General features: G+C 42.9%; 5 non-coding genes across 5 annotated transcripts; 2 read left to right on the top strand and 3 right to left on the bottom strand.

The window, feature by feature from the left end:
- Nucleotides 1-933: 933 nt before the first annotated feature.
- trnaf-gaa (transfer RNA phenylalanine (anticodon GAA)) lies at nt 934-1,006 on the bottom strand. Its single transcript has one exon. It is a non-coding gene; the product is annotated as a tRNA-Phe (tRNA).
- A 4,552-nt stretch (nt 1,007-5,558) lies between these two features.
- trnaf-gaa (transfer RNA phenylalanine (anticodon GAA)) lies at nt 5,559-5,631 on the bottom strand. Its single transcript has one exon. It is a non-coding gene; the product is annotated as a tRNA-Phe (tRNA).
- Nucleotides 5,632-6,539: 908 nt separating this feature from the next.
- On the bottom strand, nt 6,540-6,628 carry trnap-agg (transfer RNA proline (anticodon AGG)). The gene is given in 2 exon segments: nt 6,540-6,575; nt 6,593-6,628. It is a non-coding gene; the product is annotated as a tRNA-Pro (tRNA).
- Nucleotides 6,629-16,589: 9,961 nt separating this feature from the next.
- trnar-ucu (transfer RNA arginine (anticodon UCU)) lies at nt 16,590-16,680 on the top strand. Its single transcript is given in 2 exon segments — nt 16,590-16,626; nt 16,645-16,680. It is a non-coding gene; the product is annotated as a tRNA-Arg (tRNA).
- Nucleotides 16,681-25,798: 9,118 nt separating this feature from the next.
- On the top strand, nt 25,799-25,870 carry trnaw-cca (transfer RNA tryptophan (anticodon CCA)). Its single transcript has one exon. It is a non-coding gene; the product is annotated as a tRNA-Trp (tRNA).
- The last annotated feature ends 690 nt before the right edge of the window (nt 25,871-26,560 follow it).

The following is a 26,560-nucleotide window of genomic DNA, read 5'->3' on the forward strand; positions in this document are numbered from 1 at the left end:
GTGACTGTTGATTTTTTACCCTGATTATTCTTTCTAAAACCTTACCCACCGCTGCTGTTAATCTAACTAGCCTGTAGTTACCCGGACTGTCCTTACACCCTTTCTTGAATAAGGGTGTCGCATTTGCCACTGTTTAATCCTCTGGCACCTCCCCCGTATCCAGGGAAGATTGGAAGATTATAGCAAGCCCTTCCGTTATCTGCATCCGCATTTCCTTTCGCAACCTGGGATGTGAGCCATCCGGACCAGGTGATTTATCTTCCCTAAGCACAGCCAGCCTTTTTAGTACCTCCCTCTCTCAATTTGTACCCTCTCCATTGACTCTACTCTCTTCACTTCGTCTGATATTTTGTCAAATTCCACTTCCTTAGTGATCACTGATACAAAGTACTCATTAAGTAGATTAACATTGCCCTGCACCTCTAAGCTTATATTATCCTTTTTGTCCCTCATAGGCCCGACTCAACCTCTTACTACCCACTTATCATTTACATGCTGCTCGAAGATTTTTGGGTTTCCTTTCATGTTGACTGTCAGTCTATTCTCATAGAAATAGAGAATAAGCAAATGTAGAAGATATAAGTATTTCCCATCCTTGATGAGGTGGAATTTTTTATGCTGTGGGTAGTAATGTCTTGGCCCACGAGTGTGGTGGAAGCACAGAAAATCAATGATTTGAAAAGGAAATTAGATGGATACTTGAAGGAAAGAAACTTGCAGGAGGAAAGGGACCGAGCTGGTGAGTGGAACTGACTAGATTGCTCCGGGGAGAGCCAGCACGGACGTGATAGGCCAAAAGACCACCTTCGGTGCTGTAAATGACTCTGTGTTGTTTCTCAAATTCAATCCACTGGTGCTTGGTAAATAATTTCAAAGGAAATTGTGCAACCGGAAAGTCAGAACCAAGGCAAGGGACGCCTAAGGAAGCAAAATTGCTGAAACCCGGGATTGAACCAACGACCTTTAGATCTTCAGTCTAACGCTCTCCCAACTGAGCTATTTCAGCCCTACATTAACAGGGGCTTGGTGTCCTTCTTTTGGAAGAAAATACATACATTCAAGATTTCCAAAAAATTAAAGAACACAACATGTGAGTAATATTCCCCATTGCTTTCTCAGTACTGATGGATTGTGAAGCAGGAGACAGCCAGAAGTGCCACTGAGCCGCACAGACCCCGAGCTGAGAATGAAATGAGATCAAATTCAATCTTTCATCGTGAGATGCTGCTGAGAGGTAAGAGTCCTGAATCAAAGCGAGACTTGCTCATTTCAAACACTCCCTGTACTCTCTGCTCATGAAGCCTTACAAAAGGGAAAAACAGAATGGCACTCAAACTCACAACCCTGCCATTAAAAGTCTCATATTCGACTGACAGAACTGTCACTTCTACTCGGTCTCTTGTTGGATGGATGCAACTCCAACGCAGGGGTGGCATTCAAATCCTCCCATGGGTCCACATGTCAGACTGAGTTCCATGTTGTAGACTCAAGCAAAGGAATTCTGCTCACTTCCAAAACTATCAGCGAATTGAAGCTGATTACAATCAACATCATCAGAGGTCAGAACTACCTGGTGAAAGAAGACACCCTGAAGAAGGATCCACAATTATTCAAAGGCATCGACAAAGTGAAAAACAAGAAAATCGATGAGTCAATGCAAGCCAAACAACAGAAACACTGAAGAATTCCATTCCATTCCAGTCCAGAACCCAGTCCTGTTGTTTTTGGATTCAGGTCACAATTACTGCAACAACTTTATATTCCCACTTGGCTATCTGTACATTTAGTTCATGACAATTTTGTCGACAAGCTCTTTGAATCCAGTTGTCTGGTCCTCAAGCCAGCTCCGAATGTCAGTCAATTCCACCTTCTGCAAGGCTGAAACCAATAGATAACCTTAATCTAAAAATGCCAGCAGACCAGGGCTCATCCGGGACTTGAACCCGGGATCTCTCGCATGTTAATTAACCATACTCCGTAAGCGAGAATCATACCCCTAGACCAACAAGCCACTGACAAGTCAGGCTTTATTAGCTGCTGTTTAATTTCACTGGAACCCCCCAGCCAATCATCCATTTTTTTTCAGATCAAAGCAACATCCTGCAAATGCTGAAATAAAAACAGAAAGTGCTGGAAATGTTCAGCAGCTCTGGCAGCATCTGTGCTGTGAGAAACACAGTTAACGTTTCAGGGCACTCACCTTTTGTTTCAGCCATCCTTTCAGACTGCTTCTGTCCATCCAATCTCACTTTCTATTCTATCCACATTCTAACCATTCACTACGTTACTACATTTTTCATGAATTCCTCATTTCTTTTATTAATGACAATTTTGTATTTCTGGCCTTTGCTTCAGACACCACCAGAAGTGGAATCATGTCTCCATCTACCCAATCAAACCACTTCGCTGTCTCCTCACATTGCAATGTTTCTTTAACCCTGACAGACTGTGGAGTTTCTGCTGCTTGATTGCAGTTCTTGCTTCCCGCCAGTAGATGTCACCTCACTCCAATACAGTGAAGTTTACAAATCTGAGAGAGACACAACAGGAAATAATTGTTCACATTATAGTGAATGTGTGGGATTTAGAAATACTAGGAGTGGAGACGAGTTATTATTGCACTCTGCTATTACATCTTTTATAATGGACTCCAGCATTTTCCCCACGACTGATGTCAGGCTAACCGGTATATAATTCGCTGTTTTCTTTCTGCCTCTTTTTTTAAATAGTGGAGTTACATTAACTACCGTCCAATCCATTGGAACTGTTCCAGAGTCGATAGAATTTTGAAAAAAGACCAGAAATGCATCTGCTATTTCAAGGGCAACTTCCTTAAGTACTCTGGGATGTAGATTATCAGGCCCTGGGGATTTATCGGCCTTCAATCCCATCAATTTCCCAAACATTCCCTACTAATACTGATTTCATACAGTTCCTCCTTCTCACTAGACCCTATGTTCCCCAACATTTCTGGGAGATAATTTGTATCCTCCTTTGTGAAGACAGATCCAAAGTATGTATTTAATTGGTCTGCCATTTCTTTGTTTCCCATTATAAATTCCCCCGTTTCTGACTGTAAGGGGCCCACATTTGTCTTCACTAATCTTTTTCTCTACACATATCTATAGAAGCTTTTACAGTCAGTTTTTATGTTCTCTGCTAGCTTACTCTCATACTCTATTTCCCCCTTCTGAATCAATCCTTTTGTCCTCCTCTGCTAAATTCCAAACTGCTCACAATCTTCAGGTTTGCTGCTTGTTCTGGCCATTTTATATTTCTCCTCCTTGGATCTAATACTTTCCTTAATTTCTTTTGTAAGCCACAGTTGAGCCACCCTTCCTGTTTTACTTTTGCACAGACAGGAATGAACAATTGTTGTAATTAATCCATGCGCTCTTTAAATGCTAGCCATTGCCTATCCACTGTCAACCCTTTAAGTAACGTTCCCCAATCTATCATAGCCAACTCCCGCCTCATACCTTCATAGTTTCCTTTGTTTAGATTCAGGACCCGAGTCTCGGAATCAACTCTCTCACTCTCCATCTTAATGAAGAATTTTATCATATTATGGCCGCACTTCCCCAAGGGACCCCACACAACAAGATTGTTAACTAATCCTTTCTCATTACACAATACCCAGTCCAGGATGGCCTGTTCTCTAGAGGTGTTATACACCTCTATCAATTCTCCACTCAATCTCCTTTGATATAGGCAGAATAATCCTAGCTTTTCCAACCTAACCTTGTAACTAAAATCCCCCATCCCTTGATCCATTCTGGTAAATCGCCTCTGCGTCCTCTCAAGGACCCTCAAATACTTTCTAAAGTCTGCTGAGCAGAACTGGAAGCAACACTCCAATTGGGGCCTAACCAGAGTTTTATAATGGTTCAGCATAACTTCCCTGCTTTTGTACTCAATGCCTCTATTTATAAAGCCCAAGATCCCATATGCTTTGCGAACCACTCTCGCAATATGTCTTGCCACCTTCAAAGATTGATGCACATGAACCCCAAGTCCCTCTATTCCAGTACACTCTTTAGAACTGTGCCATTAAGTATATATTGCCTCTCCCTATTCCTTATGCCAAAATACATCACCTCACACTTGTCACTATTAAATTCCATCTGCCACCTGTCTGCCCATTCTGCTAGCCCATCACTGTCCTGTTGCAGGCAGTTCATATCATCCTCACTGTTTGCCGCTCCTCCAGGTTTGGTGTCATCGGCATATTTTGAGATTCTACTCTGTATTCCAAGATCCAAGTCACTTACCTTGAGCAAAAAAAGCAGTGGTTCTAGCACTGACCCTTGGGGAACACCACTGTCGACTATCCTCCAGTCTGACAAAGAACCATTTAATAAGACTCGCTGTTTTCTGTCCTTAAACCAATTTTCTATCCAATTGGACACTGACCCTCCTATACCACGAACCTCAATTTTGTTAACCGCCCTTTTATGTGGTACCTTGTCAAACGCTTCCTTAAAATCCATATAAACAACATCCACTGCATTCCCTTCATCAACCTGCTCTGTTAGTTCATCAAAAAATGCAGTTAGATTAGTCAAGCATGAACTCCCATTTATAAATCCATGCTCACTCTCCTTAATTAACTCAAACCTCTCCAAGTGACTGTTGATTTTTTACCCTGATTATTCTTTCTAAAACCTTACCCACCGCTGCTGTTAATCTAACTAGCCTGTAGTTACCCGGACTGTCCTTACACCCTTTCTTGAATAAGGGTGTCGCATTTGCCACTGTTTAATCCTCTGGCACCTCCCCCGTATCCAGGGAAGATTGGAAGATTATAGCAAGCCCTTTCGTTATCTGCATCCGCATTTCCTTTCGCAACCTGGGATGTGAGCCATCCGGACCAGGTGATTTATCTTCCCTAAGCACAGCCAGCCTTTTTAGTACCTCCCTCTCTCAATTTGTACCCTCTCCATTGACTCTACTCTCTTCACTTCGACTGATATTTTGTCAAATTCCACTTCCTTAGTGATCACTGATACAAAGTACTCATTAAGTAGATTAACATTGCCCTGCACCTCTAAGCTTATATTATCCTTTTTGTCCCTCATAGGCCCGACTCAACCTCTTACTACTCACTTATCATTTACATGCTGCTCGAAGATTTTTGGGTTTCCTTTCATGTTGACTGTCAGTCTATTCTCATAGAAATAGAGAATAAGCAAATGTAGAAGATATAAGTATTTCCCATCCTTGATGAGGTGGAATTTTTTATGCTGTGGGTAGTAATGTCTTGGCCCACGAGTGTGGTGGAAGCACAGAAAATCAATGATTTGAAAAGGAAATTAGATGGATACTTGAAGGAAAGAAACTTGCAGGAGGAAAGGGACCGAGCTGGTGAGTGGAACTGACTAGATTGCTCCGGGGAGAGCCAGCATGGACGTGATAGGCCAAAAGACCACCTTCTGTGCTGTAAATGACTCTGTGTTGTTTCTCAAATTCAATCCACTGGTGCTTGGTAAATAATTTCAAAGTAAATTGTGCAACCGGAAAGTCAGAACCAAGGCAAGGGACGCCTAAGGAAGCAAAATTGCTGAAACCCGGGATTGAACCAACGACCTTTAGAATTTCAGTCTAACGCTCTCCCAACTGAGCTATTTCAGCCCTACATTAACAGAGGCTTGGTGTCCTTCTTTTGGAAGAAAATACATACATTCAAGATTTCCAAAAAATTAAAGAACACAACATGTGAGTAATATTCCCCATTGCTTTCTCAGTACTGATGGATTGTGAAGCAGGAGACAGCCAGAAGTGCCACTGAGCCGCACAGACCCCGAGCTGAGAATGAAATGAGATCAAATTCAATCTTTCATCGTGAGATGCTGCTGAGAGGTAAGAGTCCTGAATCAAAGCGAGACTTGCTCATTTCAAACACTCCCTGTACTCTCTGCTCATGAAGCCTTACAAAAGGGAAAAACAGAATGGCACTCAAACTCACAACCCTGCCATTAAAAGTCTCATATTCGACTGACAGAACTGTCACTTCTACACGGTCTCTTATTGGATGGATGCAACTCCAACGCAGGGGTGGCATTCAAATCCTCCCATGGGTCCACATGTCAGACTGAGTTCCATGTTGTAGACTCAAGCAAAGGAATTCTGCTCACTTCCAAAACTATCAGCGAATTGAAGCTGATTACAATCAACATCATCAGAGGTCAGAACTACCTGGTGAAAGAAGACACCCTGAAGAAGGATCCACAATTATTCAAAGGCATCGACAAAGTGAAAAACAAGAAAATCGATGAGTCAATGCAAGCCAAACAACAGAAACACTGAAGAATTCCATTCCATTCCAGTCCAGAACCCAGTCCTGTTGTTTTTGGATTCAGGTCACAATTACAGCAACAAATTGATATTCCCACTTGGCTATCTGTACATTTAGTTCATGACAATTTTGTCGACAAGCTCTTTGAATCCAGTTGTCTGGTCCTCAAGCCAGCTCCGAATGTCAGTCAATTCCACCTTCTGCAAGGCTGAAACCAATAGATAACCTTAATCTAAAAATGCCAGGGCTCATCCGGGACTTGAACCCGGGATCTCTCGCATGTTAATTAACCATACTCCCTAAGCGAGAATCATACCCCTAGACCAACGAGCCACTGACAAATCAGGCTTTATTAGCTGCTGTGGAATTTCACTGGAACCCCCCAGCCAATCATCCATTTTTTTTCAGATCAAAGCAACATCCTGCAAATGCTGAAATAAAAACAGAAAGTGCTGGAAATGTTCAGCAGCTCTGGCAGCATCTGTGCTGTGAGAAACACAGTTAACGTTTCAGGGCACTCACCTTTTGTTTCAGCCATCCTTTCAGACTGCTTCTGTCCATCCAATCTCACTTTCTATTCTATCCACATTCTAACCATTCACTACGTTACTACATTTTTCATGAATTCCTCATTTCTTTTATTAATGACAATTTTGTATTTCTGGCCTTTGCTTCAGACACCACCAGAAGTGGAATCATGTCTCCATCTACCCAATCAAACCACTTCGCTGTCTCCTCACATTGCAATGTTTCTTTAACCCTGACAGACTGTGGAGTTTCTGCTGCTTGATTGCAGTTCTTGCTTCCCGCCAGTAGATGTCACCTCACTCCAATACAGTGAAGTTTACAAATCTGAGAGAGACACAACAGGAAATAATTGTTCACATTATAGTGAATGTGTGGGATTTAGAAATACTAGGAGTGGAGACGAGTTATTATTGCACTCTGCTATTACATCTTTTATAATGGACTCCAGCATTTTCCCCACGACTGATGTCAGGCTAACCGGTATATAATTCGCTGTTTTCTTTCTGCCTCTTTTTTAAAATAGTGGAGTTACATTAACTACCGTCCAATCCATTGGAACTGTTCCAGAGTCGATAGAATTTTGAAAAAAGACCAGAAATGCATCTGCTGTTTCAAGGGCCACTTCCTTAAGTACTCTGGGATGTAGATTATCAGGCCCTGGGGATTTATCGGCCTTCAATCCCATCAATTTCCCAAACATTCCCTACTAATACTGATTTCATACAGTTCCTCCTTCTCACTAGACCCTATGTTCCCCAACATTTCTGGGAGATAATTTGTATCCTCCTTTGTGAAGTCAGATCCAAAGTATGTATTTAATTGGTCTGCCATTTCTTTGTTCCCCATTATAAATTCCCCCGTTTCTGACTGTAAGGGGCCCACATTTGTCTTCACTAATCTTTTTCTCTACACATATCTATAGAAGCTTTTACAGTCAGTTTTTATGTTCTCTGCTAGCTTACTCTCATACTCTATTTCCCCCTTCTTAATCAATCCTTTTGTCCTCCTCTGCTAAATTCCAAACTGCTCACAATCTTCAGGTTTGCTGCTTGTTCTGGCCATTTTATATTTCTCCTCCTTGGATCTAATACTTTCCTTAATTTCTTTTGTAAGCCACAGTTGAGCCACCCTTCCTGTTTTACTTTTGCACAGACAGGAATGAACAATTGTTGTAATTCATCCATGCGCTCTTTAAATGCTAGCCATTGCCTATCCACTGTCAACCCTTTAAGTAACGTTCCCCAATCTATCATAGCCAACTCCCACCTCATACCTTCATAGTTTTCTTTGTTTAGATTCAGGACCCGAGTCTCGGAATCAACTCTCTCACTCTCCATCTTAATGAAGAATTTTATCATATTATGGCCGCACTTCCCCAAGGGACCCCACACAACAAGATTGTTAACTAATCCTTTCTCATTACACAATACCCAGTCCAGGATGGCCTGTTCTCTAGAGGTGTTATACACCTCTATCAATTCTCCACTCAATCTCCTTTGAGAAAGGCAGAATAATCCTAGCTTTTCCAACCTAACCTTGTAACTAAAATCCCCCATCCCTGGATCCATTCTGGTAAATCACCTCTGCGTCCTCTCAAGGACCCTCACATTCTTTCTAAAGTCTGCTGAGCAGAACTGGAAGCAACACTCCAATTGGGGCCTAACCAGAATTTTATAATGGTTCAGCATAACTTCCCTGCTTTTGTACTCAATGCCTCTACTTATAAAGCCCAAGATCCCATATGCTTTGCGAACCACTCTCGCAATATGACTTGCCTCCTTCAAAGATTGATGCACATGAACCCCAAGTCCCTCTATTCCAGTACACTCTTTAGAACTGTGCCATTAAGTATATATTGCCTCTCCCTATTCCTTATGCCAAAATACATCACCTCACACTTGTCACTATTAAATTCCATCTGCCACCTGTCTGCCCATTCTGCTAGCCTATCACTGTCCTGTTGCAGGCAGTTCATATCATCTTCACTGTTTGCCGCTCCTCCAGGTTTGGTGTCATCGGCATATTTTGAGATTCTACTCTGTATTCCAAGATCCAAGTCACTTACCTTTAGCAAAAAAAGCAGTGGTTCTCGCACTGACCCTTGGGGAACAACACTGTCGACTATCCTCCAGTCTGACAAAGAACCATTTAATAAGACTCGCTGTTTTCTGTCCTTCAACCAATTTTCTATCCAATTGGACACTGACCCTCCTATACCACGAACCTCAATTTTGTTAACCGCCCTTTTATGTGGTACCTTGTCAAACGCTTCCTTAAAATCCATATAAACAACATCCACTGCATTCCCTTCATCAAGCTGCTCTGTTAGTTCATCAAAAAATGCAGTTAGATTAGTCAAGCATGAACTCCCATTTATAAATCCATGCTCACTCTCCTTAATTAACTCGAACCTCTCCAAGTGACTGTTGATTTTTTACCCTGATTATTCTTTCTAAAACCTTACCCACCGCTGCTGTTAATCTAACTAGCCTGTAGTTACCCGGACTGTCCTTACACCCTTTCTTGAATAAAGGTGTCGCATTTGCCACTGTTTCATCCTCTGGCACCTCCCCCGTATCCAGGGAAGATTGGAAGATTATAGCAAGCCCTTCCGTTATCTGCATCCGCATTTCCTTTCGCAACCTGGGATGTGAGCCATCTGGAGCAGGTGATTTATCTTCCCTAAGCACAGCCAGCCTTTTTAGTACCTCCCTCTCTCAATTTGTACCCTCTCCATTGACTCTACTCTCTTCACTTCGACTGATATTTTGTCAAATTCCACTTCCTTAGTGATCGCTGATACAAAGTACTCATTAAGTAGATTAACATTGCCCTGCACCTCTAAGCTTAAAATATGCTTTTTGTCCCTCATAGGCCCGACTCAACCTCTTTCTACCCACTTATCATTTACATGCTGCTCGAAGATTTTTGGGTTTCCTTTCATGTTGACTGCCAGTCTATTCTCATAGAAATAGAGAATAAGCAAATATAGAAGATTTCAGTATTTCCCATCCTTGATGAGGTGGAATTTTTTATGTTGTGGGTAGTCATGTCTTGGCCCACGAGTGTGGTGGAAGCAGAGACAATCAATGATTTGAAAAGGAAATTAGATGGATACTTGAAGGAAAGAAACTTGCAGGAGGAAAGGGTCCGAGCTGGTGACTGGAACTGACTAGATTGCTCCGGGGAGAGCCAGCATGGACGTGATAGGCCAAACGACCACCTTCTGTGCTGTAAATGACTCTGTGTTGTTTCTCAAATTCAATCCACTGGTGCTTGGTAAATAATTTCAAAGTAAATTGTGCAACCGGAAAATCAGAACCAAGGCAAGGGACGCATAAGGAAGCAAAATTGCTGAAATCCGGGATTGAATCAGGGACCTTTAGATCTTCAGTCTAACGCTCTCCCAACTGAGCTATTTCAGCCCTACATTAACAGGGGCTTGGTGTCCTTGTTTTGGAAGAAAATACATACATTCAAGTTTTCCTAAAAATTAAAGAACACAACATGTGAGTAATATTCCCCATTGCTTTCTCAGTACTGATGGATTGTGAAGCGGGAGACAGCCAGAAGTGCCACTGAGCCGCACAGACCCCGAGCTGAGAATGAAATGAGATCAAATTCAATCTTTCATAGTGAGATGCTGCTGAGAGGTAAGAGTCCTGAATCAAAGCGAGACTTGCTCATTTCAAACACTCCCTGTACTCTCTGCTCATGAAGCCTTACAAAAGGGAAAAACAGAATGGCACTCAAACTCACAACCCTGCCATTAAAAGTCTCATATTCGACTGACAGAACTGTCACTTCTACTCGGTCTCTTATTGGATGGATGCAACTCCAACGCAGGGGTGGCATTCAAATCCTCCCATGGGTCCACATGTCAGACTGAGTTCCATGTTGTAGACTCAAGCAAAGGAATTCTGCTCACTTCCAAAACTATCAGCGAATTGAAGCTGATTACAATCAACATCATCAGAGGTCAGAACTACCTGGTGAAAGAAGATACCCTGAAGAAGGATCCACAATTATTCAAAGGCATCGACAAAGTGAAAAACAAGAAAATCGATGAGTCAATGCAAGCCAAACAACAGAAACACTGAAGAATTCCATTCCAGAACCCAGTCCTATTGTTTTTGGAGTCAGGTCACAATTACAGCAACAACTTTATATTCCCACTTGGCTATCTGTACATTTAGTTAATTACAATTTTGTCGACAAGCTCTTTGAATCCAGTTGTCTGGTCCTCAAGCCAGCTCCGTATGGAAGTCAATTCCACCTTCTGCAAGGCTGAAACCAATAGATAACCTTAATCTAAAAATGCCAGCAGACCAGGGCTCGTCCGGGACTTGAACCCAGGATCTCTCGCATGTTAATTAACCATACTCCCTAAACAAGAATCATACTCCTAGACCAACGAGCCACTGACCAGTCAGGTTTCTTCAGCTGCTGTGGAATTTCACTGGAACCCCCCAGCCAATCATCCATTTTTTTTTCAGATCAAAGCAACATCCTGCAAATGCTGAAATAAAAACAGAAAGTGCTGGAAATGTTCAGCAGCTCTGGCAGCATCTGTGCTGTGAGAAACATAGTTAACGTTTCAGGGCACTCACCTTTTGTTTCAGCCATCCTTTCAGACTGCTTCTGTCCATCCAATCTCACTTTCTATTCTATTCACATTCTAACCATTCACTACGTTACTACATTTTTCATGAATTCCTCATTTCTTTTATTAATGACAATTTTGTATTTCTGGCCTTTGCTTCAGACACCACCACAAGTGGAATCATTTCTCCATCTCCCCAATCAAACCACTTCACTGTATCCTCACATTGCAATGTTTCTTTCACCCTGACAGACTGTGGAGTTTCTGCTGCTTAATTGCAGTTCTTGCTTCCCGCCAGTAGATGTCACCTCACTCCAATACAGTGAAGTTTACAAATCTGAGAGAGACACAACAGGAAATAATTGTTCACATTATAGTGAATGTGTGGGATTTAGAAATACTAGGAGTGGAGACGAGTTATTATTGCACTCTGCTATTACATCTTTTATAATGGACTCCAGCATTTTCCCCACGACTGATGTCCGGCTAACCGGTATATAATTCGCTGTTTTCTTTCTGCCTCTTTTTTTAAATAGTGGAGTTACATTAACTACCGTCCAATCCATTGGAACTGTTCCAGAGTCTACAGAATTTTGAAAAAAGACCAGAAATGCATCTGCTATTTCAAGGGCCACTTCCTTAATTACTCTGGGATGTAGATTATCAGGCCCTGGGGATTTATCGGCCTTCAATCCCATCAATTTCCCAAACATTCCCTACTAATACAGATTTCATACAGTTCCTCCTTCTCATTAGACCCTATGTTCCCCAACATTTCTGGGAAGTAATTTGTATCCTCCTTTGTGAAGACAGAACCAAAGTTTGTATTTAATTGGTCTGCCATTTCTTTGTTCCCCATTATAAATTCCCCCGTTTCTGACTGTAAGGGACCCACATTTGTCTTCACTAATCTTTTTCTCTACACATATCTATAGAAGCTTTTACAGTTAGTTTTTATGTTCTCTGCTAGCTTACTCTCATACTCTATTTCCCCCTTCTGAATCAATCCTTTTGTCCTCCTCTGCTAAATTCCAAACTGCTCACAATCTTCAGGTTTGCTGCTTGTTCTGACCATTTTATATTTCTCCTCCTTGGATCTAATACTTTCCTTAATTTCTTTTGTAAGCCACAGTTGAGCCACCCTTCCTGTTTTACTTTTGCACACACAGGAATGAACAATTGTTGTAATTCATCCATGCGCTCTTTAAATGCTAGCCATTGCCTATCCACTGTCAACCCTTTAAGTAACGTTCTCCAATCTATCATCGCCAACTCCCGCCTCATACCTTCATAGTTTCCTTTGTTTAGATTCAGGACCCTAGTCTCGGAATCAACTCTCTCACTCTCCATCTTAATGAAGAATTTTATCATATTATGGGCTCACTTCCCCAAGGGACCCCACACAACAAGATTGTTAACTAATCCTTTCTCATTACACAATACCCAGTCCAGGATGGCCTGTTCTCTAGAGGTGTTATACACCTCTATCAATTCTCCACTCAATCTCCTTTGAGAAAGGCAGAATAATCCTAGCTTTTCCAACCTAACCTTGTAACTAAAATCTCCCATCCCTGGATCCATTCTGGTAAATCGCCTCTGCGTCCTCTCAAGGACCCTCACATTCTTTCTAAAGTCTGCTGAGCAGAACTGGAAGCAACACTCCAATTGGGGCCTAACCAGAGTTTTATAATGGTTCAGCATAACTTCCCTGCTTTTGTACTCAATGCCTCTATTTATAAAGCCCAAGATCCCATATGCTTTGCTAACCACTCTCGCAATATTTCTTGCCACCTTCAAAGATCGGTGCACATGAACCCCAAGTCCCTCTATTCCAGCACACTCTTTAGAACTGTGCCATTAAGTACATATTGCCTCTCCCTATTCCTTATGCCAAAAAACATCACCTCACACTTGTCACTATTAAATTCCATCTGCCACCTGTCTGCCCATTCTGCTAGCCTATCACTGTCCTGTTGCAGGCAGTTCATATCATCCTCACTGTTTGCCACTCCTCCAAATTTGGTGTCATCGGCATATTTTGAGATTCTACTCTGTATTCCAAGATCCAAGTCACTTACCTTTAGCAAAAAAAGCAGTGGTTCTGGCACTGACCCTTGGGGAACACCACTGTCGACTATCCTCCGGTCTGACCAAGAACCATTTAATATGACTCGCTGTTTTCAGTCTTTAAAACAATTTACTATCCAAATGGACACTGACCCTCCTATACCACGAACCCCAATTTTGTTAACCACCCTTTTATGTGGTACTTTATAAAATGCTTTCGTAACATCCATATAAACAACATCCACTGCATTCCCTTCATCAGTATTCTCAGATAGTTTATCAACAAATGCAGTTTGATTCGTCAAGCATGAACTCCCATTGATAAATCCATGCCCACTCTCCTGAATTAACTCAAACCTCTCCAAAGGACTTGATTTTTTTCCCTGACCTGTTGATCTCATGCTGATAGCAAGCTCACCATAGAGCATGTATTTGGCAATGTGACCGTCATCCATTTGGCCCAGTCAACAGAGTCACCGCTGACTCAAGAGGGCAAACATGCTGCGGATCCCTGCACGCTGGTGTACTTCCGCATTCGGCACTCTGTCCTGCCAGGAGATGCCCAGTATCCATCTGAGGCAGTGGAGGTGGAAGCTGTTCAGCCGCTTTTTTTGGCTTGTATAATTTGTTGATGCTTCTCTACTATAAAGGAGGGTGCTGAGAACACAAGCCTGGTACACGTGGAGCTTTGTATTTTCGATCAGTTTGCTGTCAGTTCACACTTGTCTTCTCAACTTTGACATGACAGCTGCAGCATTGGCAATCCTGGTGCTGATTCCAGCATCAAGGGCCAGATTGCTGGTGATTGTTGATTGAAGGTATGTGAAGCTGTTGACAACCTCCAAAGTGAGGTTGTCGATGTTGATGGAAAGTGGAGTCTCTACGTCCTGGCCCGTAACTTTCATCTTCCTGATGCTGATTGTCAGTCCAAACTCTTTGCAGGCCAGGGAGAACCGATCTACAAGCTGCTGTGACTGAACTTCATTATGGGATGTCAGCACAGCATCATCAGCAAATAGCAACTCACAGACTAGGAATTTACCCACTTTGGTCTTGGCGCACAGTCTTGCCAAGTTGAACAGCTTGTCGTCAGCTCTGATGTGCAGGTGAACACCTATATCTGAGTAATTGAAAGTGTACAATAGCAGCATGGAGAAGAATATGCCAATTATAAAGGATGTGATAACTAGACAGTTCGAAAATGATGACATGATTGGGCAGAGTCAACATAGATTTATGAAAAGGAAAACAGGTTTGAAAAACCTGTTGAGATTTTTGAGGATGTTACCTATAGAACAGATAAAGGAGAACCAGTGGATGTGTGGTATTTGTATTTTCCTATGGTAAGGTCCCACACAGGAGGTGAGTAAACAAAATTAGAGCACATAGGCTTGGGGATAATATACTGATATGGATTGAGAATTGGTTAACAGACCGAAAACAGAGAGCGGGAATAACGGGTCCTTCTCAGGATGGCAGGCTGTTACTATTGGGGTACTGCAAGGATCAGTGTTGGAGCCACAGCTGTTAACAACCTATATAAATGATTTGGATGTGGGGATTAAATGTAATATTTCCAAGTTTGCAGATGACACAAAGCTCGGTGAAGTGTGAGTTGTGAGGAGGATGCAGAGAGGCTTCCAGGGGACCTGGAGAGGCTAAGTGAATGGGAAAGAACATGGAATATAATGTGAATAAGTGTGAAGTTATTCACTTTGGTAGAATAAACAGAAAGACAGAGTATTTCTTAAATGGTGAGAGGTTGGGAAGTGTCGATGTCCAAAGGGACCTGGGTGTCCTTGTTCCTGAGACACTAAAAGCTCTTGTGCAGGTGCAGCAATCAATTAGGAAGGCAAATGGTATGTTGTACCCACACGAGGGGTCATGAGTACAGGAGTAAAGATGTCTTGCTGCAATTGTATAGAGCCTTGGTGAATCCGCACTGGAGTATTGTGTACAGTTTAGTCTCCTCATCTTATGAAGGATACACTTGCCATAGAGGGGGTGAAACAGAGGGTCAACAGACTAATCTTTTTTTTGCATTTATTTCATTTCATCTCAGTTTGTTCAGTTTGCTTACCTACTGTTTTTTTTCAGGTTTGTACTTCCTGCTGTTCAATATTCAGTCCATTAACACCTAATCTGTACGAATGCTTTGTCTTTCAACACACCATTAACATATTGTTTGCCTTTGCTGCATGACCTTTTGGTCAGCTATGTGGCGTTGTCCAATCTACACCTTCTCCTTTGTTATCTCTTGCCCCACCCCCACCCCACTTGCTTATAACCTGTGACTTTTCTAATATATGTCAGTTCCGAAGATGGGTCACTGACCTGAAACGTTAACTCTGCTTCTCTTTTCACAGATGCTGCCAGACCTACTGAGTGGTTCCAGCATTTCTTGTTTTTATGTCACCAGACTAATCCCTGGGATGGTGGGAATGTCTTATGAGGAAACTGGGCCTGTATTCCTTAAAGTTTCGAAGAATGAGAGGTGATCTGATTGAAACTGACAAAATTCTTACAGGGTGTGACAGTGTGGATGTAGACAGGATGTTTGCCCTGGTTGGTGAGTCTAAAACCAAAGGACATCGTCTCTGAATAAGGAGTAGGCCATTTAAAACTGAGATGGGTGGAATTTCTTCACTCAGACGGTGGTGAATCATTGGAATACTGTGCCCCAGAGGGCTGTGGCAGCTCAATCATTGAGCATGTTCAAGACAGAAATTGATAGAAATCTTGATACTCATGACATCAAGGGATATGGGGATAGCATGGGAAAGGGGCTTTGAGGTAGGTGATCAGCCATGATCGAATTGAATGACAGAGCAGGCTCGACGGGCTGAATAGCTTACTCCTATGTTCCTCTGTTCCTAAGAGAGTTGGCGCCAGCGCGCAGCCCTGCTTTACCCAACTGCTGATCTTGAAAGCGTCTGATGTTGCTCCATTGTAACTGATGGAACTGTGCATTTTCTCGTGGAAAGAAGAGATGATGCCCAAGAGGTCAGGAGGGCAGCCTATGTTCCATTGCAGTTTGAAGAGGCCGTCTCTGCTGACAAGATCAAAGGCCTTAGTGATGTTAATAAAAATGTGTGAGGCTCTGTGGCGCAATGGATAGCGTGTTGGACTTCTAAATAATGATTAAGATGATATTCAAAGGTTGTGGGTTCAAGTCCCACCAGAGTCAGATTTTTGGACCAGAAACAGAGGAGCACAACGGAACAACAAATGAAGAAATGCGCCAAAAGCACAGACTCGGAGACAGAGCGAGAGAGAGAGGAGCAGAGCAGGGGAAAAAAATCGAGGAGTGACGTCACAATGGAGAGTGAGAGCAGGGAAACAGAGAGCCGCTGGGATGAGGATACAGGATTTGGTTCTTTCTTCGGTGCAGTGGAAGGAGCTGTTTGGTGAGGATCTGGTAAGCTGTGACATCACAGGCAAGCAGGTAGTTGATTGGTTTGGAAGAACCGACCTGCTTGATGCAAATCTGGTAAGTGATTAAGATCCATTTTAGTCCTAACGTTTAAAATAGTAAACAAACTAGTGGTAAGTTTAATAAAATATGCAATAAAATGAATAATTGAATAAAATATTTAAGTAGTTAATTGAAACACGTTAAGGATGACAGGACAGGTGATGTGTCACAGCTGCAGCATGTGGGAGTTCCTGGATGCCAGTGTGATCCAGGGCAAACACGTCTGCAGTAAGTGTTTGCGGCTCAAAGAGGGAGAAAAAAGGAATGTAGTGGTAGTAGGGGACAGTATAGTAAGGTGGATTGACTCTGTTCTCTGCAGCAAAAGCAAGAGTCCAGACGGCTGTGTTGCCTGCCGGTGCCAGGATTCAGGACATCTGCTCAGGGCTGGAGCGAAACATACAATGGGAGGGGGAGGATCCAGTCGTCGTGGTCCATGTCGGTACCAAAGACATAGGCAGGACAAGGATAGAGGTTCTGCAAAGTCAGTATGAGGAACTAGGCACCAAATTAAGAAGCAGAACCTCAAAGTTAATCATCTCTGGATTATTACCTGAGCCATGTGCAAATTGGCATAGGACAAATAAGATTAGAAAAAGTAATGTGCGGCTGAAAGACTGGTGTGGTAGTAGTGGGTTCTGGTTTGTGGGGCATTGGCACCAGTACTGGGGAAAGAGGTGGCTGTACCGTTGGGACGGTCTACACCTGAACCGTGCTGGTGCCGGTGTTCTAGCGAGCCACATAACGAGGGAAGTAGAGACGGTTTTAAACTGAATAGTGGGGGCAAGGGATCAAATTTGGGAAGATATGGTGAATCAAGGAGGAGAGACAAGGCAAGAGAGAAAGGTATAAATATGGGAAATGATAAACAGACTGTGACAGGAAGGGACAGAATGTACAAATCTAAGAGTAAATCGACAGATAAGGCTAGAGGTGACAAAAATAATAAAAGGACAAAACTAAATGCTCTGTATCTGAATGCATGGAGCATTTGAAACAAAACAGATGAACTGGGAGCACAAATAGAATAAATAAGTACGATCTGATAGTCATTACAGAGACATGGCTGCAGGGCGACATAGATTGGGATGTGAATATTGGAGGTGACATGGCATTTTGGAAGGACAGGAAGCTAGGAAAAGGTGGCGGGGTAGCTCTGTTAATTAATGATGGTATTAGCGTAATAGAGAGGGATGACCTGAGTTCTGGAGATCAGGATGCAGAAGCAGTTTGAGTACAAATGAGAAATCATAAAGGCAAGAAGTCACTTGTGGGAGTGGTGTACAGGCCACCTAACATTAACCACACTGTCGGATGGGATATAAAGGAAGAAATAATGGCAGCTTGTCAGAAAGGTACTGTGATAATTATGGGGGATTTTAATCTACATATAGATTGGAAAATTCAGATGGGCAGAGGTAGCCTAGATGAGGAATACATAGAATGTTTTGGGGATAATTTCTTGGAACAATACATTCTGGAGCCAACCAGAGAGCAGGCTATACTAGACCTGGCATTGTGCAACGAGATAGGATTAATTAATGACCTCATAGTTAAGGTGCCCCTAGGTAGTAGCGATTATAATATGATTGAATTTTACATTCAGTTTGAGGGAGAGGAGAGTGGGTCCCAGACTAGTATTTTAAGTTTAAATAAGGGCAATTATAAGGTCATGAAAGCAGAGCTAGCTAAAGTGAACTGGCAAATTAGGTTAAGGGATAAGTCAATAGAGATGCAGTGGCAGACATTTAAGGGGATATTTCAGAATACACAGAATAGATACATTTCAACGAGAAAGAAAAGTTCCAAAGGTGGGACTCACCATCCATGGTTCACGAAAACAGTTAAAGATACTATCAAACTTAAAGAAAAAGCCTATAATTGTGAAAAGGTGGGAGGCAGGTCAGAAGATTGGACAGAATATTAAAAAAACAGCAAAGAATGACTAAAAGATTGATAAGGAAGGTAAAATTAGAGTATGAGAGAAAGCTCGCAAGAAATTTCAAGACAACTAGTAAGAGTTTCGATAGATATTTTAAAAAGAAAAGAGTTAACAAAGCGACTGTTGGTCCAATAGAAAGTGTGTCTGGGGAATTAATAATGGATAATTAAGAGATGGCAGATGAATTGAACAGATACTTTGCATCGGTCTTCACTATTGAGTATACAAATAACATCCCAGTATTAGCCGTATATCAGGAAATTGAAGGGATGGAGGAACTCAAGAAAATTACAATCACCAGGGAAGTGGTACTAAACAAATTGTTGGAGCTGCGGGTTGACAAGTCGACAGGTCCTGAATTGGCTAGTGAGATAGTTGATGCGCTGGTTTTAATATTCCAAAATTCCCTAGATTCGAGAAGGTTCCGTTAGATTGGAAAAGAGTGAATGTAACTCATTTATTCAAAAAGGGAGGGAGAGACAGAAAGCAGGAAACGACAGGCCAGTTAGCTTAACATTTGTCTGAGGGAAAATGTTTGGAGCTATTACAGAGGATGTTATAGCAGGGCATTTAGAAAAAATTAAGGTAATCAGGCAGAGTCAACATGGTTTTTTGAAAGGGAAATCATGTTTAACCAAATTATTGGAGTTCTTTGAGGGAGTTACATGTGCTGTGGATAAAGGGGAACCAGTGGATGTATTGTATTTCGATTTCCAGAAGGATAAGGTGCCATATCAAAGGTTATTGCAGAAAATAAAAGCTCATGGTGTCGGGGGTAACATATTGGCATGGATAGAAGATTGGCTAGCTGACAGGAAACAGAGAGTCAGCATAAATGGGTCATTTTCTGGTTGGCAAGAAGTAACGAGTGGTGTGCCACAGGGATCTGTGCTGGGGCCTCAACTTTTTACAATTTATATAAATGAAGATGAAGGGACCGAAGGTATTGTTGCTAAATTTGCTGATCACAAAGATAGGTAGGAAAGTAGGTTGTGAAGAGGACATAAGGGGGCTACAAAGGGATATAGATAGGTTAAGTGATTGGGCAAAGACCTGGCAAATGGAGTATAATGTGGGAAAGTCGGAAATTGTCCACTATGGCAGGAAGAATAAAAAAGCATATTATCTAAATGGTGAGAGATTGCAGAGCTCTGAGATGCAGAGGGATCTGGGTGTCCGAGGGCATGAATTGCAAAAGGTTAGTATGCAGGTCCAGCACGTAATTAGGAAAGCTAATCGAATGTTATCATTTATCACCATGGGAATTGAATACAATAGTAGGGAGGTTATGCTTCAGCTATACAGGACATTGGTGAGACCTCTTCTGCAGTACTGAGTACTGTACTGGTCTCCTTATTTGCGGAAGGATGTAAATGCATTGGAGGTAGTACAGAGAAAGTTTACGAGACTAATACATGGAATGGGTGGGCTGTCTTACGAGGAAAGATTGGACAAGCTAGGCTTGTCTCCGCCAGAGTTTAGAAGAGAAAGAGGCGACATGATTTGTTATTTAATTTATTAATTAACAAATTAGCTATCCTCTAGTCTTCCGGTACCTCACCCGTGGCTAACGATGATACAAAAATCTCTGCCAGCGCCCCAGCAATCTCCTCCCTTGCTTCCCATAGCATCCTAGGATACATCTGATCAGGCCCTGGGGATTTATCCACCTTAATGCGCTTCAAAACCTCCAACACCTCCTCCTTTGTAATGTTGATATGCTGCAGGATATCGCTGTTCCCTCCCTTGAACTCACTAGCTTCCATGACCTTCTCCACGGTAAATACAGACGAGAAATATTCATTTAAGACCTCGCCCATTTCGCGTGGCTTCACACATAGATTGCCACACTGATCCTTAAGGGGACCTACTCTCTCCCTAGCTACCCTTTTACTCTTAATACACTTATAGAATCTTTTAGGATTCTCCTTTATCTTATCTGCCAGGGAAATCTCATGGCCCCTTTTCGCCCTCCTAATTTCCTTCTTAAGTATACTCCTATATCACCTATACTTCTCGAGGGACTCGCTCGATCCCAGCTGCCTATACCTGACGTATGCCTCCTTCTTTGTCCTGACCAGACCCTCAATATCCCTCGTCAACCAAGGTTCCCTAAACTTGTCAGCCTTGCCCTTCCATCTAACAGGAACATGCTGGCCCTGAACTCTTCCTATCTCACTTTTAAAAGCCTCCCACTTGCCAGACGTCCCTTTACCTGTAAACAGCCTCTCCCATTCAACTTTTGAGAGTTCCTGTCTGATGCAATGGAAATTAGCCTTCCCCCAATTTAGGACTTCAACCTGAGGACCAGTCCTATTCTTTTTCATAACTATCTTGAAGCTAATAGAGTTATGGTCACTGGTCCCAAAGTGCTCCCCCACTGCCATATCAACCACCTGCCCATCCTCATTTCCTAAGAGGAGATCAAGTGTAGCCCCTTCTCTAGTCGGGCCATCCACGTACTGCTTCAGAAAACTATCCTGGACTCACTTAACAAATTCTTCCCCATCTGATCCCTTAGCACTAAGGCAGTCCCAGTCAATATTAGGGAAGTTAAAATCACCTACTATTACAACCCTATAATTCCTATACCTATCTGTGATTTCCCTACATATATGCTCCTCCACTTCCCTCTGACTATTGGGGGGCCTATAGTATAATCCCATCAAAGGGATCACCCTTTTATTATTTCTAAGTTCTACCAGTATGGCCTCACTGGACATTCACCCCGGGATATCCTCTCTAAGTACTGCCGTGATGTCCTCCCTAATCAATAGTGCAACTCCCCCTCCTCTCTTACCTCCACCTCTGTCACGCCGGAAGGATCGGTACCGCGGAACATTGAGCTGCCAGTCCTGCCCATCCCTCAACCACGTTTCCGTAATAGCTACAATACCACAATCCCATGTACCGATCCATGCTCTGAGTTCATCTGCCTTACCTGTAAGGATACTTGCATTAAAGTAAATGCAGTTTAGCCCACCAGACCTTCCACGCTCCCTGTCCTGCCCCTGCCTGGCCTGCCTACTGGACTTGCTTGCTTTAACCTCTCCATTTGCCTCAACTATCTCATCGGAGAGACTACTACTTTGGGTCCCACCCCCGCTGCAAGACTAGTTTAAACCCTCCAGTGTATTACTATAAAATCTCCCTACAAGGATATTGGTCCCCTTCCAGTTCAGATGCAACCCGTCCCTCTTGTACAGGTCACCTCTGCACCAGAAGAGATCCCAATGATCCAAGTACCTGAAGCCCTCCCGCCTTCGCCAGTCTTCAGCAATGCATTCATTTGCCTAATCCTCCTATTCCTCCCCGCACTAGCACGTGTCACAGGGAGTAATCCTGAGATTACAACCCTAGAGGTCCTGCTCTTTAACCTTCTGCCTAACTCCCCATATTCACTTTGCAGAACCTCATCTCTCTTCCTGCCTATGTCGTTCGTACCAATATGGACCATGATCTCTGGCTGCACACCCTCCCCTTTCAGAATTTCCGGCAGCTGCTCCGAAACATCCTTGACCCTAGTATTAGGGAGGCAACATACCATCCTGGAGTCTCGTTTGTGGCCACAGAAACGCCTATCTGCACCCCTTATGATAGAATCCCCTATCACAATAGCTCTTCCTCCCCTTTTCATCTCCTGCTGTGCAGCAGAGCCCTCCGTGGTGCCACGGACCGCGCTGTTGCTCTTTTCCCCTGGGAGGTCTTCCCCCCAACAGGAACCAAAGCGGTGTATCTGTTTGAGAGGGGGATGGCCACAGGGGACTCCTGCACTACCTGCCTGCTCCTACTATTCCATCTGGTGGTCACCCATCCCTTTTCTGCCTGTGCATCCATTACCTGCGGTGCGACCACCTCACTAAACATGCTATCCATGACGCCCTCAGCTTCGTGGATGCTCCACAGTGAAACCACCCGCAGGTCCAGCTCCATAATGCGAGTAGCCAGTAGCTGCAGCTGGATACACTTCCTGCACACATGGTCGTCATGGAGACTGGGAGGGTTCCTGAATCCCCACATAGCGCAGGAGGAGCATATCACGGGGCTGAGCTCTCCTGCCATGACTTACCCTTAGATTAATTAGTTACTCCCTTAATTAAAAAATACTAATGACACTAGGGGCCTTGTTCTACCCACTACAATCTAAAGTCCTTCATAAGCTACACTGAATAAAAAAAACACTTTAGTAGTACTCATCTTATCAGCAGAGGTTTTTTTTTCAAGTAAAAAACTTTGCCCTTTTCTTTAAGACTCACCAACCAATCACCTTGCAACTCTCCTCTGACATCACAGTTGGCTTCTTTTTTTTCAAAACTCCAGCACACTGGAAGAGCTCCACTCCACTCCTGGAAGGTAAGAGACTGGGCCTCAATACTCGGATTGGATTTATAGGCTCCGCTCTCAACGTTCTCCTCATATCGGTCCATATAGGTCTGCTCCGCTCCGCTCCTCTCCGCTCCCGGAAGGCAATTCACCAGCTTTTGCAGAAAAGTAGGTCTTAAGCTGTTGCAGTACCTGTTAGAAAGATAGTCTAAGCTATTCTGAAGTCATCTTCCAATGTCATCGACATGGAAGCAGGATTTTAAAGGATAAGATGTAGTTTTTAAAAGTCACTTCAATCTTGCTCAAGAGTCTTTTCAAAGAAGCCAAGTAAATCTTGATAAAAAGTCATATACATTTAGAGATCTTTTAAAAGCACTTCAATCTTGTTAATAAAAAGTCAGATGTAAATTTAAGAACTCTGATCAGGCTATGCTAAAAAGTTACATACAATTAAGAAATAAAATACAACATTTGAAATGTCTGAACTCCCTCTGAAAGTTGACAACTGCTGCTGCCGGTGTCTTCCTGGAATAGTGGAGCTGTTGTGTCAACAGAAAAGTCCTTCCCGAGCAGCCCTGAGCCTGTTGGTACCGGCTTTAATCCAACCCAGGTAAAAATCAGGGTACATTGTGGGCAATGAGCCCAAATTGCTGAACTACAGGTCCCTGTCACTTTAAAGAGTGGGCTGGTGCGATTATGATCAGAGGCTCCTTCTAAGCACATTTCTCACCACCACAACTTCCAGATGCTGGTGTTAGTGTGTGCATGTACCAGCAGTTGCAGTGCTGTTCAGACCCTCAATAGCAGTGAAAGTCTCAGAGTTCACCGCTATTGGGGCTGTAAAATCCAGGCCTATATCTCACAGCCCTGTTAGATTTGCTCTCCCTCTGTACAAAATCAAACTCCACACATTGTCTTTCACTCACTCCTGTTTCCAGCCCTGACGGTGCAGAAATCCCCTCTCAAAGGTACACAATCCAGTTGATTTCTGATCAAATACCTCCTTCCTCATTCAATAGAGGAAACAGAGACATGAACAGGAGTCAGGTGCAAGAAAGTTTCACCAACAGAGCAAAGAAAGGCACCAACAAAAGTCACCCCTACTTTCCAAATCATTTCACTGGAATATTCTTTCACTTGTTTTGTCGGATGACTGCAATAAATCTGAAAATGAGCACCATGAGGTTTGTGTTCACTAGTCACTTGTTCTCCTGTGTTTGTCTGTCAGGTTTGTAATTCAGTTTGTATTGGATATTGAAGAGAATCTCTTTTCAAGATGATTACACATCGCACTGTGTTTAAAGCAACCAACTTGGAAAATGGCAGAAAATGAATGTTTCAATACCTGTGTGACCAGATTCTTCCAATGCTTTTCAACAGCTAGATTGATGATGCTTGTAATCTGTATCCTGTGGAGAATGGGAGAGGAGAATAAAAACATGGTGCATGAACAGGACAGACTGTGTAAAATGGGAGCACAGAAATACTGCCACCTCATTGAAAGTTAATGAGATTTATTCCAAGTCAGACACCTGTCCACAATGAACAAGTGAATACATTAATTGTCCACTTTCAATCTAAATGGGACTGAGGTTCCAACAGAGAAGTTTTCTGGAAAATACCTGCTGCAGTTTTAAAATTGATGAACTGGAACATCTTTTACTAACTTTCAAATAACTGGAGTGATTGTATAGTTCTCATAGTGGAGAGAAGGAGTTGTTTATAAATATAAGCAGAAAAACACATTTGTGGATATCTGAATGAGCTTTATCTTTCTGAAATGTATTTGTCCATTGGTTGCAGGTCACTGCAAATTCTTTTTTACATTTCAATTGTAGCAGCAGCAGTTAGCAGCAAAATGTCTGATTAATCAGAGTAGTGGGTCTGGGAAACACTTAAACAGCCGAGACCCTGTAAAACAGAACTCCAAGTAATAGTTTAAATAAGGCACTGAACTGACAGAGCGGTAAAGGCCTGCTCAGGTCAGGAAAAAAAACCCGACACGAACCTGACAGAACCACATTGGACCCGAGCCCGACCCGGCCCGAGTATCTCCATTTATTCCCACGCCCAAACTAACCCGAGCCTTACCCGACCACTGGAATGTTCACTTTATCTACCTCCCGATTCCGAATCTACAGGAAGCTGCAGCATGAGCGCAATGACGTCATAGAGATGCTCACTTGCTCACTGAGCAGACTCAGAGTTTCCCTACTTGATGACCCGGACTCCCAGCTTAGGTTGGCTTTTCAACTTTTGACACTTATTAAACTCAACTTCCCAGCAGAGTTAAAAGTAATACTTACTGTGTGTGTCCGACACGGACTCAGCCCGACCTGGACCCAGCCCAACCCGAACCTGGCCCGACCTGACCCGAGCCCGAAAGCCAGACCCGGAAGAGCGACCCAACACGACCCGGACCCGACACAGGTCGTCGGGTCCCGTCGGGTTCAGGTCGGGTGGCAGGCCTTTACAGAGCGGAGGTCAGATGAGGATTGAATTAATTTCAATCACTGAATCTAAACAAGAAGTAAGTCTGCCAGCAATGGAAGACTTTGCTTTATCTGTGAGCTTGTGGCGCAATGGTAGTGTGTCTGACTCCAGATCAGAAGGTTGCGTGTTTAAATCACGTCAGGCTCAGTTATGTTTTACAGCAGCTCAAGTTCCTGGATTTTATATCAGAAGAGAGTTCGTTCTCTTGGAATATTCGTGCATGGTAGAATTTCAAGATCAACTTTAATAGATTAAAGTCCTGATTTCTGGTTCCGTTCCATTTCCATGCTCAGTTCTTATTTCACACTGTTTTATATCAGAACAATGTTTCAGGGATGTGATGTGTCCATTGTTTGTACAATCGCTCTGTCACCCAGTGTGAGAAATAAAACACAAACCGCACAGCGTGCGGCTCAAACCCATACCTGGCTCTGTCTATCGGCCGCTTAGTTCAGTTGGTTAGGACGCAGTGTTGATAACAACAAGGCTGTGGATTTGATCCCCATGTGCACTGTCACATGGTCAGTCATTAATTTGACACATTTTTGCAACACTTAAAATCCAACTTTTAGATGCAAACAAGTTTACATCAAATGTCAAAGGGAATTTATTTTGAATAACATCCATTGCATCTTTGTCACTGGTCTGGAGTAACACAGAATTCTTTCTAATTATCTTCCGTTTGCTGATAAACGTTGAACTCGTGGCCTGTTCTCGTTAATGGTCACGAGCAGCAAAAACAGACAGAGTGAGTCTGACCGCCCAGAGATGTGGAAAAGGCTTCAGTTTGGGACATATGCAGCAAATCAAATGTTCACCCGGCCCCGAAAGATTCAA

Source organism: Heterodontus francisci, chromosome 35, assembly GCF_036365525.1.
Source record: "Heterodontus francisci isolate sHetFra1 chromosome 35, sHetFra1.hap1, whole genome shotgun sequence".
Lineage (NCBI taxonomy): Eukaryota > Metazoa > Chordata > Chondrichthyes > Heterodontiformes > Heterodontidae > Heterodontus > Heterodontus francisci.